Source organism: Macaca nemestrina, chromosome 12 (assembly GCF_043159975.1).
Source record: "Macaca nemestrina isolate mMacNem1 chromosome 12, mMacNem.hap1, whole genome shotgun sequence".
Classification (NCBI taxonomy): domain Eukaryota; kingdom Metazoa; phylum Chordata; class Mammalia; order Primates; family Cercopithecidae; genus Macaca; species Macaca nemestrina.
In genome coordinates, this window is record NC_092136.1 from 14,869,490 (window position 1) to 14,891,151 (window position 21,662).

Genomic DNA, 21,662 nt, shown 5'->3' on the forward strand with positions numbered 1-21,662 from the left:
TTTTTTTATTGTGTTTGTTCAAGCTAAGTGGTTCATCATGGTAAGAGCATGAAAGGAATGAGTGTATGAAAAGGGGAAGGTGGGAGCACCTTTACCCAGGGATGTGATTGTTTATTGAGGAGAGATAGGAGTTGAAGGGAGAGAAGACAGCATGAATACCTGCTTGTCCAATTAACCTCAGCACATTACTAATCTTAGTTTGTTCCTGCTGTAACAAAATACCTGAGACTGGGTAATTTATAAATAACAGTGTCTGAAATTATGTATTTAAAATAATCATAAAATAATTACAAATTTATTTATCACAGTTCTGGAGGCAGGAAGTCTAAAAGCATGGTGTCAGCAGATTTGGTGTCTCGTGAGAATCCAGTCCCTGCTTCCAAAGTGGCATATTATTGCTGTGTTCTTTGTAGGGGATGAACACTGTGTCCTCACATGGCAGAAAGACAGAAGAGCCAAAAGGAGCCTAGCTAATTTCCTCCAGTCCTTTTTCCTTCAGTCACAAATCGCATCCATAAGGGTGGAAGTCCTTGTGGCCTAATTACTTCTTAAAGACTCTATCTCTTAATACTGTTGCATTGAGGATTAAGTTTCAACATGAATTTTGGAGGAAACACAAACATTCCGATTATAGCATTACTTCAGAATGCCTGAACTCTATAAAGTTTAGATAATTGTCTCATACAAGAGTCTGTTGAGGGGGAACAGGAGAGATAATCTTTCAGGTTGCAACAGGTTAGGACATTTTTCTTTTTCTTTTTCTTTTTCTTTTTGAGACACAGTTTTGTGCTGTCACCCAGGCTGCAGTGCAGTGGCATGATCTTGGCTCACTGCAGCTTCTATCTCTCAGGTTCCAGCGATTCTCCTGTTTCAGCCTCCCAGGTAGCTGGGATTACAGGCATGTGCTACTGCACCCAAGCTATTTTTTGTATTTTTAGTAGAGATGAGATTTAACCATGTTGGTCAGTCTGGTCTAGAACTCCTGTGAAAGGGGAACAATAAAAGTTAATCTCCTACAGACTGTGTTTGCTCCAGGCTTTCAGCATTGTGCTTGCACTGAATACAAGCAAGCAGCTCCAGCTTCTCAGGGCTGCACTCTGGCCACTTGAGCCAGGCAGTCACCTACCTGCTCTTACATTGCATACCTGTGTCTAAGTACTTATTTCATCCATCGGTTGGCCAGGGTATGCAGGACAGACCCAGCAAGTGGTGCCTCATGTGAGGAACACTGCAATGGACACAATGGAACCCTAAAAAATGTAAGTGAAGTGACTGTGCAGTAAGTAATTGGTGCCCCCTGGGGATTTCCAAGTTCAAGGGGATTTTCAAGCTAGGGTTCTATCATGGGACAACAGTTATCAGCTCAACAGCAACAGCATATAAAAATATTGAAACAGCTGCTTAAAGCTACTGGAACCTCGGTCTTGGAGGCTCAATTAAGGGACCTAATTCAAACTGTTGTTTTCCATAACCCATGGTTCCCAGAAGAAGGCACACTAGACAGAGCTCTGAGAACAAGTGGGAAGAAATCTTAAATGACATCATGCACAAGGGCAATGGGTCCCAGTAACATCTTTAACCACTCTACATAGAAAAGCCTAAAAAGGGAAGGGAGGAAGAAACATCATCTACCTTACCACCTCCTCCTCCTCCCTCAGCCCTGCCATTACCAGGTAAAGGTGCCACAGAGGAGACAAAGATTTTCCCTGAGCCCCCTCCCCCAATGAATTGGAAAAAAGACAAGGAATACACTACAATTATAGGACCGTGTCTTAGACAAGTGGAATTAGAAGGGGAGCTCTTGGCCTGCCCAGTAATACAAGATCGATGAGGCAATCACGTACATGAACCGATTACTTTCAACACTTACAAAGAAATAAGAAAAAGCATTAGAGAAAATGGAGCTGTTAGCCCATTTACAAAAAGATTAATTTAGGCCATAGCAGATAACTTCCATATGACCTCATGGCACTGGTCAGTGCTAGCTAAAACAACTTTAGAGGCAAGTTAACACCTTCTCTGGAGGGCAGAATATGATGAGTTGTACAAAAAACAAGCCAACCAGAATCAATTGGCCGGGCAAAACATAACAGCTGTTATGTTCCAGGGGAGGGGTCCCTATGTCAATGTACAACAACAATTAAATTTTATCCCCCAAGCCTATGCACAAGTGTCCTTATGCACCTGCAGGGCTTGTGACCAAATTCCTGAAGGTGAAGTTCAACAGGGATCTTTTGTAAATGTTCAACAAGGGCCTCAGGAGTCATTTGCTGAATTTATCAATTGGTTAACACAGGCAATTAAGAGACAAATTAGTCATTTCCAGGCTGCTGGTATCTTATTGTTGCAGTTGGCTTATGAAAATACTAACGTAGACTGCCAGCAGGCAATCAGAAGAAAGGCAGCCTATACGAGCGTGTCCGTTGGTGGGGACTGAAACACACAAAGCCAGAATATTGGCTATGGCATTAAAGCCTCCTAAAGTGAAAAAGGAGAAAAGCCCAAATTGTTTTCTATGTGGAGAGCCAGGTCATATGAAGTGGGAATGCCCCAATAGTAAACACCAAAGTAACTCTGGAAAAGAATTCCCTTTATATGCCCGATATAAAAAGGGGGAAAAATTGGGCAAATCAATGCAAGTCCAATTTTGATAAAAATGTCAACCCCCTAAGTAATCACGCAGGAAACTTCATGAGGGGTCGGCCCCAGGCCCCATTCCAAACTGGAGCAATGCCAGTGGCTTTCCTTGGTCATATGGAAAGCCCACAGTCCTCCCTCTCAGAGCAGCTTCCTCTGGAAGCACAGGACTGGACTTACTCTGCCCCAACAAATTACTGCTAAAAGAAGGAGAAGACCCTAGAAAGGTTGCAACAGGGATCTGGGGCCCACTGCCTCCCGGAACAGTGGGACTGGTCCTAGGGCAATCAAGCCTATCCAGTAAGAGAATCAATGTGTTCAGTGGGATAATTGATAGTGATTATCAAGATGAGATATTAGTTATGATGGAATGTAAGTTTCTGCATATTCTTCCCCCTGGATCAAAGAGAGCTCAGTTACTGCTTTTACCATACTGGATCCCCAATGCCCAGGGAAAGGAAAGGGGACAAGGAGGTTTTGGAAGCACAGGAGCCACAGGAGTATATTGGAACCAATTAATCACTAATCAGAGACCCATGATTACCTCAAAAATTGAAAATAAAAATTTTAGTGGCCTGTTGGACACAGGGGCAGACATTTCAATCATTAGTGATCAAAACTGGCCAGAACCTTGACATTGGGTCACTCTGAAACGAAAAATTATCAGCATCAGGGAAGCACACACGCAGCCAAGCCAAGTGTGCACGCCTAACATTTCGTGATTCAGAGGAAAGAAAAACAGTTATACAACCTGTAATTATGCCCATTCCTGTTAATCTTTGGGGATGGGACCTATTAGCCCAAGGGGGGATCACCCTGCATACCCCTTTCTAATAATAGCCACTGTTGTAATTCCTCCCCTACCCCTGACATGGCACTCTCAAGATCCAATTTGGGTAGAACAGTGGCCTTTAAAGGGAGATAAATTACAAAGAGCCCATGAATTAGTTGAAGAACAGTTAAAAGCCGGCCATACAGAACCATCAAATATCCCCTGGAATTCTCCGATTTTCGTCATTCCCCAAAAGTCTGGTAACTGGAGACTTTTGCATGACTTACGTGCTATGAATGCTAATTTGCAACCTATGGGGCCCCCTCAACAGGGGTTCCCTTCTCCTGCAGTGATTCCTTGAGGTTGGCCTATAGTCATTATTAACTTAAAAGGCTGCTTTTATACGATTCCCATTGCAGAACAGGACAGAGAAAAATTTGTGTTCACAATACCAGTTATCAATAATGAAAGGCCAGCTCGCCAATTTCATTGGAAAGTCCTTCCTCAAGGAATGCTGAACAGTCCTACCATGTGTCAGTATCAGGTAAATCAGTCTTTGCTCCCCAGTAGAAAAGAATTTCCTAATTGCAAGATCATCCATTATGTGAATAACATCTTACTGGCAGCCCCAACGGAGCCAATACTTTTGAGTTCATATTCCTCTGTCAAAAGGAATACACAGTTAAAAGGTTTAATCATAGCACCTGAAAAGGTACGGAAGTCCTCCACTTGGAAATATCTTAGATACATACTAACTTCCTGGTCAGTAAGATCTCAAAAGGTTTAATTGAATACTAACAACTTACACATCTTAAATGGCTATCAAAAATTACTGTATGATATTAACTGGCTTTGCCCCACCTTGGGCATAACTACTGATAAATTACAGAACGTGTTCTCTATCCTAAAGGGCAATGCAGCTCTGGACTCCCCCAGGTATTTAACCCCCACTGCAAAAAGGGAAATTGAGGAAATAGAGCAAGCTATTTCTCAGAGGCAACTAGATCGCATAGACCCACTATATTCAGTCCAATTATTTGTATTTCCTACTCAACATTCCCCAACAGGATTAATAGGACAGATAGCCCAAGGGCTGCACTTCCTAGAATGGGTTTTTTGCTCACATATTGGGAATAAAACACCATCCCCCTATGTCGAGCTAATTGGTAGTTATCTATATAGGCTGAAAACAATGCAATCAATTGCAAAGTTATGATCCTTTTATCATGAGAATTCCTTTGAGTAAAAAACAATTTGAAAAAGGCCTTCCCTTTATCTCTAGACCTAAAGATAGCACTCTCTGATTATGCAGGCCATATATGCCCTTCCTGCTGACAAACTACTTTAGTTCTTATCTCATACTCCTGCAGTTATGCCTATAAAGGTAGTTCACTCCACCATATCTAACACTTTAACGCTTTTCACTGATGGCTTTGGTAAAAAATGGAAAAGCAGCTATCTGGTGGGAACTGCGTAACTCCCTCACTTGATCTGAATTTACTAGTACTCAGAGAGCTGAGGTTGGAGCCCTAATATTGGCCCTGGAAACCTTTTCTGTTCAGCCCATCAATATTGTTAGTGACTCTGCTTACTCTGTTTATTTGTTGTGAAACCTTGAAACAGCTCTCATTAAGTCCACTCTTGAGCCCACCCTGTGTACCCTTTTCCTTCAACTTCTGCAATTGCTTGATCATTGAACACATCCTGTTTTTATCACACACATTCAGGCCCACAACTCACTGCCAGAACCACTGGCTCATGAAGAAAATGACCCTGCAGGACCCGCAACCCTGGAAGATGTGGCTTTCTCAGGTGACACAGGCCCCAGACATCACCTAGGGGATGCTAAAGAAGACAACTCAGGAGGCCAAGTGAATCCTGCTCCAGACGCAGAGGCCATTCACTCGAGATAATTTGTTCCTTGCTATGCTTTCTGTTGTACATCGCAACTCTTGTAGGTATTAACCTTTTTCATTCTCTCACTTTGCCTGCTACCTGTACCTGCTACACTCTGTTTGGCCCATCTTCTAGATCTGCCTTTTTTTCCACCCTGTTACTTGGGCAGACATCCCCTTCCAAGCCTCTAATAACGTGACTGATTGGCTGGCAGGGATTGACATACCCCAGGTGGGGTCCCTCAGTAATGGCACACATTGGACTGAGGTGCCAAGTCTCCTTGATTGGAAAAAGAATAATACTGATTATATTCATGTTTGCCTTATGTTATTTACTGATTCTAGGATGCAAAGCTGGAACACGAGCTATAACTGCTGTACCAGTCAAACCTGTCACTGCACACATCTGTACTCTTCAATCAACATAACCTGATACAAAAAACAGAAAAGGGGCTGGGCATGGTGGCTCATGCCTGTAATCCCAGCACTCTGGGAGGCTGAGGCAGGCAAATCACGAGGTCAGAAGTTCAAGACCAGCCCAACCAACATGATGAAACCCCATATCTACTAAAAAAAAAATACAAAAAATTAGCTGGGCATAGTGGTGGGTGCCTGTAGTCCCAGCTACTCGGGAGGCTGAGGCAGGAGAATGGCATGAACCCAGGAGGCGGAGCTTGCAGTGAGCCGAGATTGCGCCACTGCACTCCAGCCTGGGCAACAGAGCGAGACTCTGTCTCAAAAAAAAAAAAAAAAAAAGCAATAGAAGAAAGATAATTCTTTATTATAAATCTATACATACCTACATCTATGTCTTTATTTATATCATCATAAAGATATAGATGTAGGTATGTATAGATTCATAATAAAGAATTGGCTCATGTAACTATGGAAGTTGAAAAGTCCCAAGATCTGCAGTTAGCAAGCTGGAAACAGGAAAGCCAAACAAGGAAAGCCAATGGTGTAAGTTCCAATCCAAGGTCCTGGGAAGACTGATGCCCCAGCTCAAGCTGTGAGGCAGGAGAAGTTTCCCTCCTATTTAGCCCTTTTTGCTCTACTCAGGTGTTCAGTTGACTGAATGAGGTCCACCCACATTCGGGAGAGCATTCCACTTTACTCAGTCTGCTGATTAAAATGTCAATCTCATCCAGAAGCACCTTCACAGACACATCCAGAATGTTTCACTGAACATCTAGGCATCCTGTGATCCAGTCAAGCTGACATATAAAATTAACTATCTCTGCTACTGATGGGCATTTTGGATGTTTCCAGGTGTTCAACTCCACTTTATCTGCCCTTTATGCTTGCTCATTCCTCGTGCCTTTATTCAAGCTAGTCCCCTGCTCCAAATATCTTTTGTTTACTCTGCAGTATCTTACCCTTTCCCACTGTTCAAGGTTTATCTAAGAGCTGTCTCTTAAAAAAAAAAACAAAAAAAACAAAAAAAAAACTTCTTAGATTTAGATGTCCCCAGCTGGACATTGAAAGCACCAGTTCCTGAATAGAAACATCCACTTCCCTCTGATCTCCTCCAGTGAAGAGCATTCCATTGATGCATGTCTTTTATGATCATGGCCTCTTTAGGTAAGACTTAGAAGGGACAACAGCTATACAATAGTCAGAAGAATTTGAGGTGTAGATTACCAGTAGGTTAAATATTTATTTACTTATTTATTTTTGAGACGGAGTCTTGCTCTGTCATCCAGGTTGGAGTGCAGTCGTGCGATCTCAGCTCACTGCAACCTCTGCCTCCTGGGTTCAAGCAAGTCTCCCACTTCAGTCTCCTGAGTAGCTAGGACTACAAGCGAGCACCAACACGGCCAATTTTTGTATTTTTAGTAGAGATGGCGTTCACCATGTTGGCCAGGCTGGTCTCGAACTCCTGACTTCAAGTGATCCAACCACCTTGGCCTCCCAAAGTGTTGGGATTGCAGGCATGAGCCACTGCTCCCAGCCGCCAGTAGATTAAATATTCTGCCTACGGAGGTGAAAACTGTTGTTCTTGAAGGGAACTTTAACTTTTAGTTTCTAAAATTACCCAGCTTGACGTCTTCTGAGAGTTTACATTAAAGAGACTGGCATCATGAGGGTATATGAAGATGTAACTACAAAGGAAAATGTATGAAAAAAAGAGTTTTTCAACATCCTTGGTTTATGTTGTGACTTTTGACAAAGTTGTCACTCCCATGAAAATGCTTTCTGTGTGGTTCTCTAGAAGGGAAAATAAAATAAAAAGGTCCCCTGGTTAGGAGAGAGTCATTTTTTTAAGAAATGAGCAAAGCTCCTTTTTGAGTTTCTTTACCCTCTAAGTGGTAAGAGATCCCCATCTGTTGTGCTCTCTATTCTGGAATGTCTGAGTGACATGCACAGAGAAACATTCCTAGAGTGACTGTTGGTAAGAATGAATGACTATGTTTGGCTTTTACATAATACATAAAGTGTACAGGTTTGTTTTTATTTGCTTAGACTGTCTCCTGGTACGTTACGTCCACCATTTTTGCAGCTAAGTTTGCTGTCTCTCTTCAATTCCTGCTTACACCAGCCACATATATGCATCTTCCTTAGGGTTGTCTGCTCAATAAATGGAGTTAATTTAATTTTAAGGAAGTGGCAGGAAAGTGACAAACTCAATCATTGACCAGAATCCCTGTGAAGGGCACTTAGGCCATATGGTCTGAGAGCCATAGTGATGTTCATACTCCCCTGGCAACCCAGAGAGCCTAGGTCTTGGAACCCAGTACAAGAAATTATTTAAAGAGAAAAAAGTCTCCACTTAGAAAAAATTTAGGGCAGCACTAATTTGTAACAGGAAAGAGCTATAAAATAACATCTAAGATTAGAGAATGGCTAAGAACACTATAGTGTCTTCTGTAAATGAAGCTTGCACGTTGTTTTATATATCTTCAGATGCATTGTGAAGTGATTGTGGCATGGGTTTCAGAAAGAAGAGGAACACAGAATCTGTGCATATCTTTTAACTTCAGTAACATGAAATAAGCAGTTAAAAACGGTTTGTTTCCCTGGGTAGTAGCCCAGTTCTAAGCCAGGGACTTTGGGATCCTCATAGAATGATGGCCCCAGGACTTGCCTGCTTACCCAGTGGTAGATGGATTCTGCCTGGATCCGGAAAACCCAGATTAAGTGACTTCAAATCTCAGAGATTTACAGCCACGATTTATTTTTCTTGCTCACCGGTCTGTGGGTTCACTCTGTTTCAGGCTGTGAGCTGAGTCTATATCTATTCCACAGTCTCCTCATTCTGACATGTATCCACATTCATTACATAGTGGATGGTGGAAGCACAGGAGTAGTAGATAGCCTCTGCTTAGAGCTGGCATACTGTCACTTCTGCCCATATTTCCATTGGCCAAAACAAATACCCAATATGAATGAGGTTAGGAAGTGGGAGTATTCCTGCTCAAGTGGAAGGCACAGAGAAGTCACATGGCAGAGAGCATGAATATTTAATTTCATTACAGGGAAATGAGAAAATGGGTAATAAAATCCCAATCTACCAAGCAACTTGAGATCTTGAAAGAACAAATAAATAAACCTATGAACGTACCACTTAAAGTTTTTATCCAAGAAAATCAAGGTGTTTAGTACTCTCCAGACTGAGCTCATCTGCCCCAATTTCCTCCTGTCCTTACAAGTAGCTACAACCTCAAAGACACACTTACCATCTCAGAGGAAGCATCTGTTGGCTCACAGTTCCATTGGTTCCAGGTGCGGGGTATATGCACATAGTTCATGCACAACACTGTCTTTATCATGATTTGGTTAATTTTTTCCAAATGGAGGTATAGGAGCAGGTTGAAATTTTTTATATTATGAGTGTGTGTATAAAAGACATAGGTCATTAGTCCCTTCCCCCCGTACTTGGCTCCAGTGCCTGCCATTCTTGATTCTCCTGTTTGATCCATCAAGACCCAGGACACAAGCTTCCCCACTGGGCCCAGCAGACAAATGTTAGAAAAGTTCTGGATACAGCGGTGGATGAATTTCAGGCTTCTTTCCATCCCACCAAATTTCCAACTCTGATTCACCAATTCAGCATGGCCGATGTCCAGGGAAGATTCTTTAAACATTTCTTGGTTGCTACAGGGAACAAGGAAAAGGCAAAGTGAATCAAATGGCACTGAGTTGTTTTCAATGAGAAGTTAACTCTATGTTATTTGATCTTTAAAAACAAAACAAACAACAACAACAACAAACCCTGAAAAGATCTTGTGATTCACAATGATGCTGGCAGTCATTATGCTAAGTGAAATAAGCCAGGCACAGAAAGACAAATAAATACTGCATCATCTCTCTTATATGTGGAATCTTAAAAAGTCAAACTGACAGAAGTAGAGAGTAGAATGGTGGTTACTGTTGGTTGGGGAGCAGCTTTGGGAGGGACTGGGGAGATGCTGGCTAAAGGATACAATGTTTAATTACGCAGGAGGAATAAACTTAGGAGATTTATTGTACAACATAGTCACTAGAGTTAATAACAATTATGTACTTGAAATTTGCTAAGAGAGTAGATTTTAAGTGCTCTCAACACTTAAAATTAGATTTTAAAATAAGATTAAAAGTAAATTGTAAGTGTTCTCGACACAAAAAAAATGATAAGTATGGGAGGCAATGCGTATGTTAATTAGCTGGATGTAGCCATTACATAGTGTACACATATTTCAAAACATAATCTTATTACAATAAATGTATATAATTCTTGTTGATTAAACAAATTTAAAAATAAAAATCAATCTTAAAATTCGAAAAAAAACACTTTGGGAGGCCGAGGCGGGCGGATCACAAGGTCAGAAGATCGAGACCACGGTGAAACCCCGTCTCTACTAAAAATACAAAAAATTAGCCGGGCGCGGTTGTGGGCGCCTGTAGTCCCAGCTACTCGGGAGGCTGAGGCAGGAGAATGGCGTGAACCCGGGAGGCGGAGCTTGCAGTGAGCTGAGATCGCGCCACTGCACTCCAGCCTGGGCGACAGAGCGAGACTCCGTCTCAAAAAAAAAAAAAAAAAAAAAAAAAAAAATTCGAAAAAAAAAACCCTCTGAGGTAGGTAGGACAGAAATTTTGTACCAATTTTTATAAATAAGGAAGTCAAGAATATAGCTTTCATCTATTAAAGAGCATAGTTGGAACTTTGGAGTCCATCTTTTAGAGCTCAAAATGGGCCTTGAGATCACCCAAGCCAATGGATTCATTTTTCATGGGGAAGCTGAAGTCCACAGAAGTCAAATGACTTGGAAATCCTTTCACAAGTTAGCTTGAAGCACAGGCGAAACTAGCGCACCCTTCTCCATACCCTATACTAGTTCTCTGCCCTTTGTCCTCTGATTTTCATAAATACACTGAGATTTTCCAGTTAAACCAAATACGGTCAAGGGGGTCTCATAAATAGAGCTGTCATTATATATCTTAAACATAAGATCCAAAATATATTTTATAATGAATGAGAATGTGACCCCAAGTTTTAGTAGAAGAAAAGGTTCAGTGCATACAAAGGACCTTGCTGAAATGCTTGCTGTATGTAATTTTTAAAGCCTGGAGCTAACCTGATGTATGAAAAGGGGTTTGAGTAATGAGACAGTACAGAAGAATCTCAGCATGTCCGATTAGAAGCATGAGCTTACAGGCCGGCTGACTTGAATTTACATCCAAAGCTCTATCCTTTACCCACTGAGTAACGTTTGCCAGATTAATTCCTAGATCTGAGCTTCTATTTTTGACTCAATAAAGTTAATGGGTATGAAATGCTTTGGAATGTGTAGCGTTTTGGACAAATAATAAGTAGGGCACACAAAAGGATAAAAGCACTTTCAATTATATAAACCAAAAACAGTCCCTGGAGTGACAGACACCAGTGAAACTTACCTACAAATAAATAAAATGGGGCTTAAAATCTAGCGCCCTAGAAGCAGATGAACATGACTTCAACTCTAGCCCTACTTTGTGCTTGCTTTGTAACCTCACGCAAGTTCCTCTTGCTCTCTGAGGCCCATTCTGCTCACCTGAGTAATCCTCAGGTTTGTGAGGATAGACAAAGATTATCTGCTTAATCAAAATTTAGTCATGTTCCTGAACATTCTCCTAGGCCCATCTGTGTGCTTCCTCATAAAATCCAGTTTTATTAAACAACCTTGCTAAGTCAGTTTAGCAAGAATCCACCACCCTCAATATTTCATCCTCCACCATCCCCCAGGTGATGTCTCATCAGCTCGGCCTGTCTTCAGCAAAAATTCTGTTAGTTCAATTTAGCCAAAATTCCGTTTACTCCTGATATTTCTTCCGAGTCATTTTCCATCCACTGACTTCCACCCTGCTCCTCGGCTGTAAAAATTTCTACTTGCCCATGCTGTATTCAGTTAACCCCAATCTCTCTTCCCTATGGCAGTCTCATTGCAGTGGTCCCTATACCATTGCAATAGTCCTGAGTGAAGTCTTCCTTACTAAGCTTTGCAAGTATCATTGAATATTTTTTCTTTGACAGGATGAAAAGAGACAATGTATGCACAGCACAGGAACAGAGTGTGTGTTCAGTAAATAATTATGTTCCCTATGATTAACCAGTTGGATGGGGATCTTCTCATATGATAAACTGAACGAGCAGGCAAATGGAATTATCTTTACAGCAACTCTCTTGACTGCCAGCTCCACTAGGACACATCTGATGTTTAAATTGCAGAATGTGTGTGTGTATGTGTGTGTGTATGTGCACATGCACATTTGAAGTAGCTTTTATGTCACTCACATGTCACTGCGTTTAGCAACATGTGATGCCATTTTCTTTTCATCAAGCAGAGAAGGAAGCAGTTTCTTCACTGTTTCCAGACATAAAAGTGAGTCATTCTGATCATGAGACAGTGAGAGACTTGGCAGCTGCCACATTCTTAATTACTTCATTTAAGCTGGACTGAGTAGCTATAAGGGAAACAAAAGAGAATGAGTACTCCCAGAGAGAACTCAGGGGAAGTCTGTAGGTAGAATGTACACATTCCACAAATATTTGCTGAGTACAATGTTAGGCACTATGATCAATGCACAGGAGGAATATGAGTGGTCAACAAACATATGCAAACTTATGTATGATCATCAATCTTATGAGAAATTGTTAATTTCTATTAAATGAGATTTTAAAAGAAAGAAAGAATTATAGAGCCTGCTCTCTGACACTGGCCCTTGAACTAAGCAGGCAGTTTTACTTCTCCCTGCTCAGAGGAAGGTAATACCTAAGACCTTTGGCCTCGATCTTGTCCAAAGACTCCCCCACTGATGCCCACAAGTTTATAAATTTGTATAAACCTCTTTGCCCCTATCATTGATTGACTAGAATAAATACCATACACAAGCCAGCCTAGTGCCAAATTTTATGCCCCCACCTTGGTTCCCAAAGGTTGTGCCCACACTAGGCCTATCTCTTTCCCACAAATGGCACCCAGCATTCCTTCAACTTGAGTCTGTGAATGTTGTTTCCAGTTAATGATACCTCTGGTAAATCCTCTGCATTCTTGGAATAGATGTGGTATGTGTTGGTGCAGTGATCAAGGGCATCTGTCATCTCCTGGATGGCTCCAAAAAAGAAAAAGAATGGACTTTGAAACACTAGATAACCTATGCAGATAGAAAAGTTGTTCATCCCAACTCTGACACAAATATCACCAAAAAATGAGCTCATGTCCCAGTTAGAGAACAGTCACTCCTACCTGCTCTTGTGACCAGATGAGAACTGTGTTGAAATTAGGCACCTGTCTACTCGTACCTGAAGCTTGAATGCATTCCTCTGCTTTATATGGAAAACAGTACCACAAACCTGTAGCAGCCCAAAGAATAGGAAGAGTCAAGACCCTGGGAAAAGCAACAAAGCATTCTTCAATAAATTTACAGACGCTTAGGGCTGCCAGTGTTGGAGTCTGTATATAGCATATTCACCAACTGATGTCTGCTTGAAGAGCTTGAGTTACAGGGAATTTGTACTTTCAAAGGCAACCGGATATGCCCTTGTTCAGTTCTAACAACTTTTAAAAACATTTGTCATTTTTAACTGGTATTCTGTCTCTTTCATTTTTCTTTTTAATCACAGTCTGGGACCATGGAGAATCATCATTCATTTTCACCCTATGGAACTTGACGTGGTTGAAAGCCACTGCCTTAGTAATAATTATGATTCTTTAAGGAAGCACATCTTATATGCCAGCCACTGTCCTAGGCACTTTACTTGCATTATTTAATTCTTTTTTTAAAAATATACTTTAAGTTCTGGGGTACCTGTACAGAACGTGCAGGTTTGTTACACAGGTAAACATGTGCCATGGTGGTTTGCTGTACCCATCAAAAAGTCATCTACATTAGGTATTTCTCCTAATGCTATCCTTCCCCTAGCCTCCCACTCCCCGACAGGCCCCAGTGTGTGATGTTCCCCTCCCTGTTTCCATGCATTCTCATTGTTCAGCTCCCACTTATGAGTGAGAACATGCAGTGTTTGGTTTTCTGTTCCTGTGTTAGTTTGCTGAGAATGATGGCATCCAGCTTCATCCATGTCCCTGCTTATCCTTGTTTATAGCTGCATAGTATTCCATGATGTATATGTGCCTCATTTTCTGTATCCAGTCTATCATTGATGAGCATTTGTGTTGGTTCCAAGTCTTTGCTATTGTGAATAGTGCTGCAAAGGGATGGCTGGGTCAAATGGTATTTCTGGTTCTAGATCCTTGAGGAATCACCACATTGTCTTCCACAATGGTTGAACTAATTCACACTCCCACCAACCGTGTAGAAGCATTCATATTTCTCCACATCCTCTCCAGCATCTGTTGTTTACTGACGCTTTTTAATGATCACCATTCTAACTGACAGGAAATGGTATCTCATTGTGGTTTTGATTTGCATTTCTCTAATGACCAGTGATGAAAAGCTTGTTTTCGTATGTTTTTTGGCCACATAAATGTCTTCTTGTGAGAAGGGTCTGTTCATAACCTTTACCCAATTTTGATGGGGTTGTTTTTTTTCTTGTAAATTTGTTTAGGTTCCTTGTAGATTCTGGATATTAGCCCTTTGTCAGATAGATAGATTGCAAAAAAATTTCTCCCATTCTGTAGGTTGCCTCTTTACTCTGATGATAGTTTCTTTTGCTGTGCAGAAGCTCTTTAATTAGATCCCATTTGACAATTCTGGCTTTTGCTGCCATTGCTTTTGGGGTTTTAGTCATAAAGTCTTTGCCCATGACTATGTCCTGAATAGCATTGCCTAGGTTTTCTTCTAGGGTTTTTTTTTTTTTTCTTTTTTTTATGGCTTTAGGCCTTATGTTTAAGTCTTTAATCCATCTTGAGTTAATTTTTGCATAAGGTGTGAGGAAGGGGTCCAGTTTCAATTTTCTATATATTGCTAGCCAGTTTTCCCAACACCATTTATTAAGTAGGGAATCTTTTCCCCATTCCTTGTTTTTGTCAGGTTTGTCAAAGAGCAGATGGTTGTAGATGTGACATTATCTCTGAGGACTCTGTTCTGTTCCATTGGTCTATATATTTGTTTTGGTGCCAGTGCCATGCTGCTTTGGTTACTGTAGCCTTGTAGTGTAGTTTAAAGTAAGGTGGCATTATGCCTCCAGCTTTGTTCTTTTTGCTTAGGATTGTCTTGGCTATACGAGCTCTTTTTTGGTTTCATGTGAAATATAAAGTAGTTTTTTCCAATTCTGTGAAGAAAGTCAATGGTAGCTTGATGGGGATAGCACTGAATCTATAAATTACTTTGGGCAGTATGGCCATTTTCACGATATTGATCTTTCCTATCCATGCGCATGGAATGCTTTTCCATTTGTTTGTGTCCTCTCTTATTTTGTTGAGCAGTGGCTTGTAGTTCTCTTTGAAGAGGCCCCTCACACATCCCTTGTAAGTTGTACTCCTAGGTATTTTATTCTCTTTGTAGCAACTGTGAATGGGAGTTCACTCGTGATTTGGCTCTGTTTGTCTATTATTGGTGTATAGGCATGCTTGCGATTTTCATATATTGATTTTGTATCCTGAGACTTTGCTGACATTGCTTATCAGCTTAAGGAGATTTTGGGCTGAGATGATGGGTTTTCTAAATATACAATCGTGTCATCTGCAAACAGAGAGAATTTGACTTCCTCTCTTCCTATTTGAATACGCTTTATTTCTTTCGCTTATCTGATTGCCCTGGCCAGAACTTCCAATACTATGTTGAGTAGGAGTGGTGAGAGAGGGCATCATCGTCTAGTGCCGGTTTTCAAAGGGAATGCTTCCAGCTTTTTCCCATTCAGTATGATACTGGCTGTGGGTTTGTCATAAATAGCTCTTATTATTTTGACATACATTCCATCAAGACCTAGTTTATTGAGAGTTTTTAGCATGAAGGGGTGTTGAATTTTATCAAAGGTCTTTCCTGCATCTGTTGAGATAATCATGTGATTTTTGTCATTGGTTTGGTTTGTGTGCTGGATTACGTTTATTGATTTGCATATGTTGAACCAGCCTTGCATCCCAGGGAAGAAGCTGACTTGGTGGATAAGCTTTTTGATGTGCTGCTGAATTCGGTTTGCCAGTATTTTACTGAGGATTTTTGCACTGAGGTTCATCAGGGATATTGGCCTGAAATTTTCTGTTTTTGTTGCGTCTCTGCCAGGTTTTGGTATCAGGATGATGCTGGTCTCATAAAATGAGTTAGGGAGGAGTACCTCTTTTTGTATTGTTTGGAATAGTTTCAGAAGGAAAGGTACCAGCTCCTCTTTGTACATCTGGTAAAATTCAGCTGTGAATCCATCTGGTTTTGGGCTTTTGGGGGTAGGTAGGCTATTAATTACTGCCTCAATTTCAGTCTGCTTGGTCCAGAGCTGAGTTCAAGTCCTGAATATCCTTGTTAATTTTCTGTCTCATTGATCTGTCTAATATATACAGTGGGGTGTTAAAGTCTCACAACATTATTGTGTGGGAGTCTAAGTCTCTTAGTAGGTCTCTAAGAACTTGCTTTATGAATCTGGGTGCTCCTGCATTGGGTGCATATATATTTAGGACAGTTAGCTCTTCTTGTTGCATTGATCCTTTTACCATTATGTAATGTCCTTCTTTGTCCTTTTTAATCTTTGTTGGTTTAAAGTCTCTTTTATACAGACTAGAATTGAAACCCCTGCTTTTTTCCTTTTCTCTCTCTTTTTTTTTTCTTTCCATTTGCTTAGTAAACTTTCCTCCATCCCTTTATTTTGAGCTAATGTATATTTTTGCATGTGACCACTATTCTGTGTAGTGACTGTTCTGTGTAGTGACTGCACTGTGCTGGTGGTCCACATCAGACCTCCTTGACCTTTTACTCTGCAGAGCCTGGAGGCAGCAAAAGCAAAGACTGCAAAAGGGCAAAGATGGCAGCCTGCCCCACTCTCTGGGGGCTCTGTCTCAGGGAGCTATAGAGCCCTTGCTGTCCCCAAAACCCTGGTAGAGGTGGCTGAAGTCCATGGTTGGGAGGTCCTGCTCAGTAAGGAGAAATGGGATCAGGGAACTGTGTAAAACAGTCTGGCTGCTTTTCCACAGCGCAGCTGCACTGTGCTAGAGATCTGCTCCAGTCCCTAGTCTCCTCAGACTCCCCAAAGCCCAAAGGCAGCAGCTGCAAAGGCTGCAAAACAGCAAAGATGGCAGGCTGTTTCTCCCTCTGGGAGCTCCATCTCAGGGAGGTGAAGAGCCCTCGCTGGCCCAAAAACCCTGGTGGAGATGGCTGGAGTCCCTGGTTGGGAGGTCCTGCCCAGTGAGGGGAAACAGGTGACCCATGTAAAGAGCAGTCTGACTGCTTTTCCAAAGGATAGCTAGGCAGTGCTGGGAATCTGCTCCAGTCTGCTCCAGTCTCTAGTTACCTTGGACTCCCCAGAGCCTGATAGCAGCAGCAGTGATGGCTGCAAGACAGCAAAGATAGTGGCCTTCCCCACTCTCTGGGAGCTCTGTTTCATGGTGTGGAACTGCTACTGGCTGAGAACACCACTGGGGGTTGGCTGAAGTCCCTGGTCAGGAGGACTCACACAGTGAGGAGAAACAGGATCCGAGACCCATGCAAACCATAGTCTGGCCACTTCTCCATAGGGCAGCCATGGTGTGCTGGCCTCAGTCACCTCAGACTCTTTAGAGCCCAAAGGCAGCAGCAGCCAAGTCCAGGAAACAGCAAACACAGCAGCCTGTCCCTCCCTCTGTCTCAAATTGAAAATAAAAAGAAATATGGGATTATGTAATGTGACCAAATGAATGAATTATTGACATTTCTAAGAGAGAAGAAGAAGTCAACAACCTGGAAAGCATATTTGAGCAAAAAAAATTAAGAAGATTTCTCTATTCTTGGTAGAAGTAGACATTCACATACAAGAAATCCAGAGACCAACTGTGAGATACTATACAAAATCAACATCATCAAGGCATATAGTCCCTAGACCGTCCAAGGTTAATGCTAAAGAAAAAAAAAAATCTTAAAGGCTGCTAGAGAAAAAGGTCAAATCACATACAAAGGGAACCCCATCAGGCTCACAGTGAACTTCTCAGCAGAAACCTCACAAGTCAGGAGAGATTGGGGGTATATTTTCAGCATTCTTAAAGAAATTTCAACCAAGAATTTCATATCCTGCCAAACTAAGCCGCATAAACTAAGGAAAAATAAAAATTTTCCAGCTAAGCAAGCATTAAGGGAATTAGTTACCACTAGACCAGCCTTACAAGAGATCCTTAAGAAGGTTGTAAACATGAAAATGAAAAAACAATACCTGCTACCACAGAACCACACTTAAATACATAGCCCAGAGACCCTATAAAGCAACCATAGAATCAAAACTGCAAAGCAACCAGCTAACAACTTCACAATGTGAACAAAACTTCATGTATCAAAATTAATATTAAATATCAATGGTCTAAACTCTCCACTTTAAAAAGCACACTATTGCCAGTTGAATAAAAACAAAAACCAAGATTCATCCATCTTCTGCCTTGAAGAGACACATCTCACACATAATGACACCCACAGGCTCAAAGTAAAGGATCGGAGAAAGATCTGTCACACACATGGAAAACAAAAAAGAGCAGGGTTCACTATTTTTATACCAGATAAAACAGACTTTAAACCAGCAACAGTAAAAAAAAAAAAAAAAAAAGAAAAAGAAAAAGGACAAAGAAGATCATTACATTGTGATCAAGAGTTCAATTCTACAAGAAAACTTAACTTTTCTAAATACATATGTACCTGACAGCAGAGAACCCAGATTCATAAAACTACTACTTCTTGACCCACAGAAACACTTATACAGACATACAATAATAATGGGGGACTTTAACATCCCATTGACAGCATTAGACAGATCATTGAGGCAGAAAACTAACAAAAAATCTGGACTTAAATTCAGGACTTGACCAATTGGAACTAATAGACATCTACAGAACAGTCCATTCAATTGTAAAATATACATTCCTATATACATTCCTCTCATCTGAACACGGAATATATTCCAAGATCAACCACATGCTCAGCCATCATGCATGGCTTAATAAATTTTTTTAAAAAGCTCAAAGCATACCAACTACACTCTCAGACTACAGTGGGATAAAAATAGAAACTGATACCAAGAAGATCTCCCAAAACCACACAATTACAGGGAAATTAAACAGCTTGTTCCAGAATGATTTTTGGGTAAACAATAAAATTAAGGCAGAAATTACAGCAGAAACTGGGTATCCACCCAAACAAAAAGAGACTGTCATATCAAAAAGCCACTTGCAGTATGTTTATAGCAGCAGTATTCACAATAGCAAAGTCATGGAATCAACCTAGGTGCCCATCAGTGGTGGATTGGATAAATAAAATGTGGCACATATTCACCATGGAATACTCTGCAGCCACAAAAAGAAAAAAAGCATGCATGCCCTTTGCAGCAAAATGGATAGAGCTTCAGGCCACTTTCCTGAGTGAATTAATGTAAAAACAGAAAATCAAATAGCACGTTTCCGCTTATAAATGGGAGCTAAACAATGGGTATACACGGACATAAAGATGGAAACAATAGGCACTGGGGACTCCAAAATGGGGGAGGGAAGGGAGTAAGGGCTGAAAAACCACCTGTTGGGTCTGATGTTCACTATTTGGGTGATGGGTTCAATGGAAGCCCAAACTTCAGCAATATACAGTATATCTATGTAACAAAGCTGTACATGTACCCCCTGATTATATAAAAAAAAAAAAATGTCAGGAGTGGTGGCATTTACCTGTAGTCCTAGCTACTTGGGAGGCAGGCAGGAGGATCACTTGAGCCCAGAAGCTGCAGTGAGCTATGACCATTCCACTGCACTCCAGCTAGGTGACAGAGCAAGATCCTGTGCCTAAAAACACAGAAAAGAATAGATGGATAGTCAGATAGATAGATAGATAGAGAGATAGATAGATAGATAGATAGATAATGATAGGTAAATGATAGATGATAGATAATAGATGATAGATGATAGATAGATAATGATAGGTAAATGATAGATGATAGATAATAGATAGATAGATAGATAGATGATAGATATATAGACAGATAATGATAGGTAAATGATAGATGATAGATATAGATAGATGATAGACAGATAATGATAGGTAAATGATAGATGATAGATAGATGATAGATAGAAGATAGATAATAGATAGATAATAGATAGATAGATAGATAGATTCATTGGTTGAATTTGATTCCCTTCTTTACTGGTAAAATCTTTGGTAATTCCTGATTTCCTTTTTATCTTTGAGTTTGGAAATTCCTATTCATACTTAACAAAATGACTGTTGCATGGACCTGGTATTCTGAGGGATGGAATAGAATATGTTCCAAATTGTGGCAATTATTTGCCGTTGATGTGTGAGTCCCTCCCCTCATCCAAGGGTCAGTAGTCCTTGTTACTTCTTCAACTGTCTAATAGTTCAACTGGCAGTCATCCCACTTGCAAAATGCTTAGCTAAAATCAAAATGCAGTCAAGGGTCAACCCGCCAAGTTATGCACAAACTAGCTCTGATAAATAACAGCCCTGAGTGAAATTTGTTCCAACTTGTACATCTGTTGATTCTAAGCTGGTCCTGCTCTTCTTGCTTTCAAACACACCATTCACTCGTGTATTACAAGTAGTGATGGGTTTAATGGAAGCCCAAACCTCAGCAATACACAATATGTCTATGTAACAAAGCTGCACATGTACCCCCTGATTATATAAAAAGAAAAAAAAAGTCAGGAGTGGTGGCATTTGCCTGTGGTCCTAGCTACTTGGGAGGCAGGCAGGAGGACACTTGAGCCCAGAAGCTGCAGTGAGCTGTGATCGTTCCACTGCACTGCAGCTGGGTGACAGAGCGAGATTCTGTGCCTAAAAACACAGAAAAAAAATAGATAGATAGATATGAGAGAGAGAGAGAGAGAGAGAGAGAGAGAGAGAGAGAGATTCATTACTTGAATTTGATTCCCTAATTTACTCTTTCCTGGTAAAATCATCTTTGGTGATTCCTGATTTCCTTTTTATCTTTGAGTTTGGAAATTCCTATTCATACTTAACAAAATGACTGTTGCATGGCCCTGGTATTCTGAGGGATGGAATAGAATATGTTCCAAATTGTGGCAATTATTTGCCGTTGATGTGTGAGTCCCTCCCCTCATCCAAGGGTCAGTAGTCCTTGTTACTTCGTCAACTGCCTGATAGTTCAACTGGCAGTCATCCCACTTGCAAAATGCTTAGCAAAAATCAAAATGGAATCAAGGGTCAACCCACCAAGTTATGCATAAACTAGCTCTGATAAATAACAGCCCTGAGTGAAATTGGTTCCAACTTGTACATCTGTTGATTCTAAGCTAGTCCTGCTCTTCTTGCCTTTCAAACATACCTTTCACTCGTGTATTACAGGTGGTGATTTTCTGCAGTTTTATTTATTCACATACCTGATTCTTTTCACCTCCCAGTTTATAAAAATTTCTCAATATATCTCGACCACTAATAAAATTCTTTTTTTTTTTTTTCGTTTCCCTGGATCTTATTGGTGTTAATTTAGTCATGTAATAAGGCAATAGGCAAGTGATAGCACACGGGCTATGCTCTATCTGCCATCTTGAGCCAGTTCTCTAACTTGCATTTTTGCAGTTTGTATACCTACTTTTAGGAACGCATGTATTTCTATCTGCATTTTAAAACTTGGACCTAAAATCTGTGACTTGTTAACTATCACCCACTGAGTAGTGGAGGCACACTCAGAAACACTCTTGAACCCAAGTCTTATGTTTTTACCACATCACCCAGATTTCCAGACTTAAGACATATTAACTATATTCTTTAGTTATACAACCCATAGGAGTTTTAAGGCACTTTCACATGCA

At 40.8% G+C, this 21,662-nt stretch overlaps 1 protein-coding gene across 1 annotated transcript in view; it reads right to left on the reverse strand.

The window, feature by feature from the left end:
* Positions 1–8,462: 8,462 nt before the first annotated feature.
* LOC105496093 (ciliary neurotrophic factor) overlaps positions 8,463–21,662 on the reverse strand; it is a 50,810-nt gene continuing 37,610 nt past the window's right edge. Inside the window, exon 4 of the transcript XR_011610551.1 lies at positions 8,463–9,399. The gene's annotated coding sequence lies outside the window, so the exon portion shown is untranslated. The remainder of the gene's footprint in view (positions 9,400–21,662) is intronic.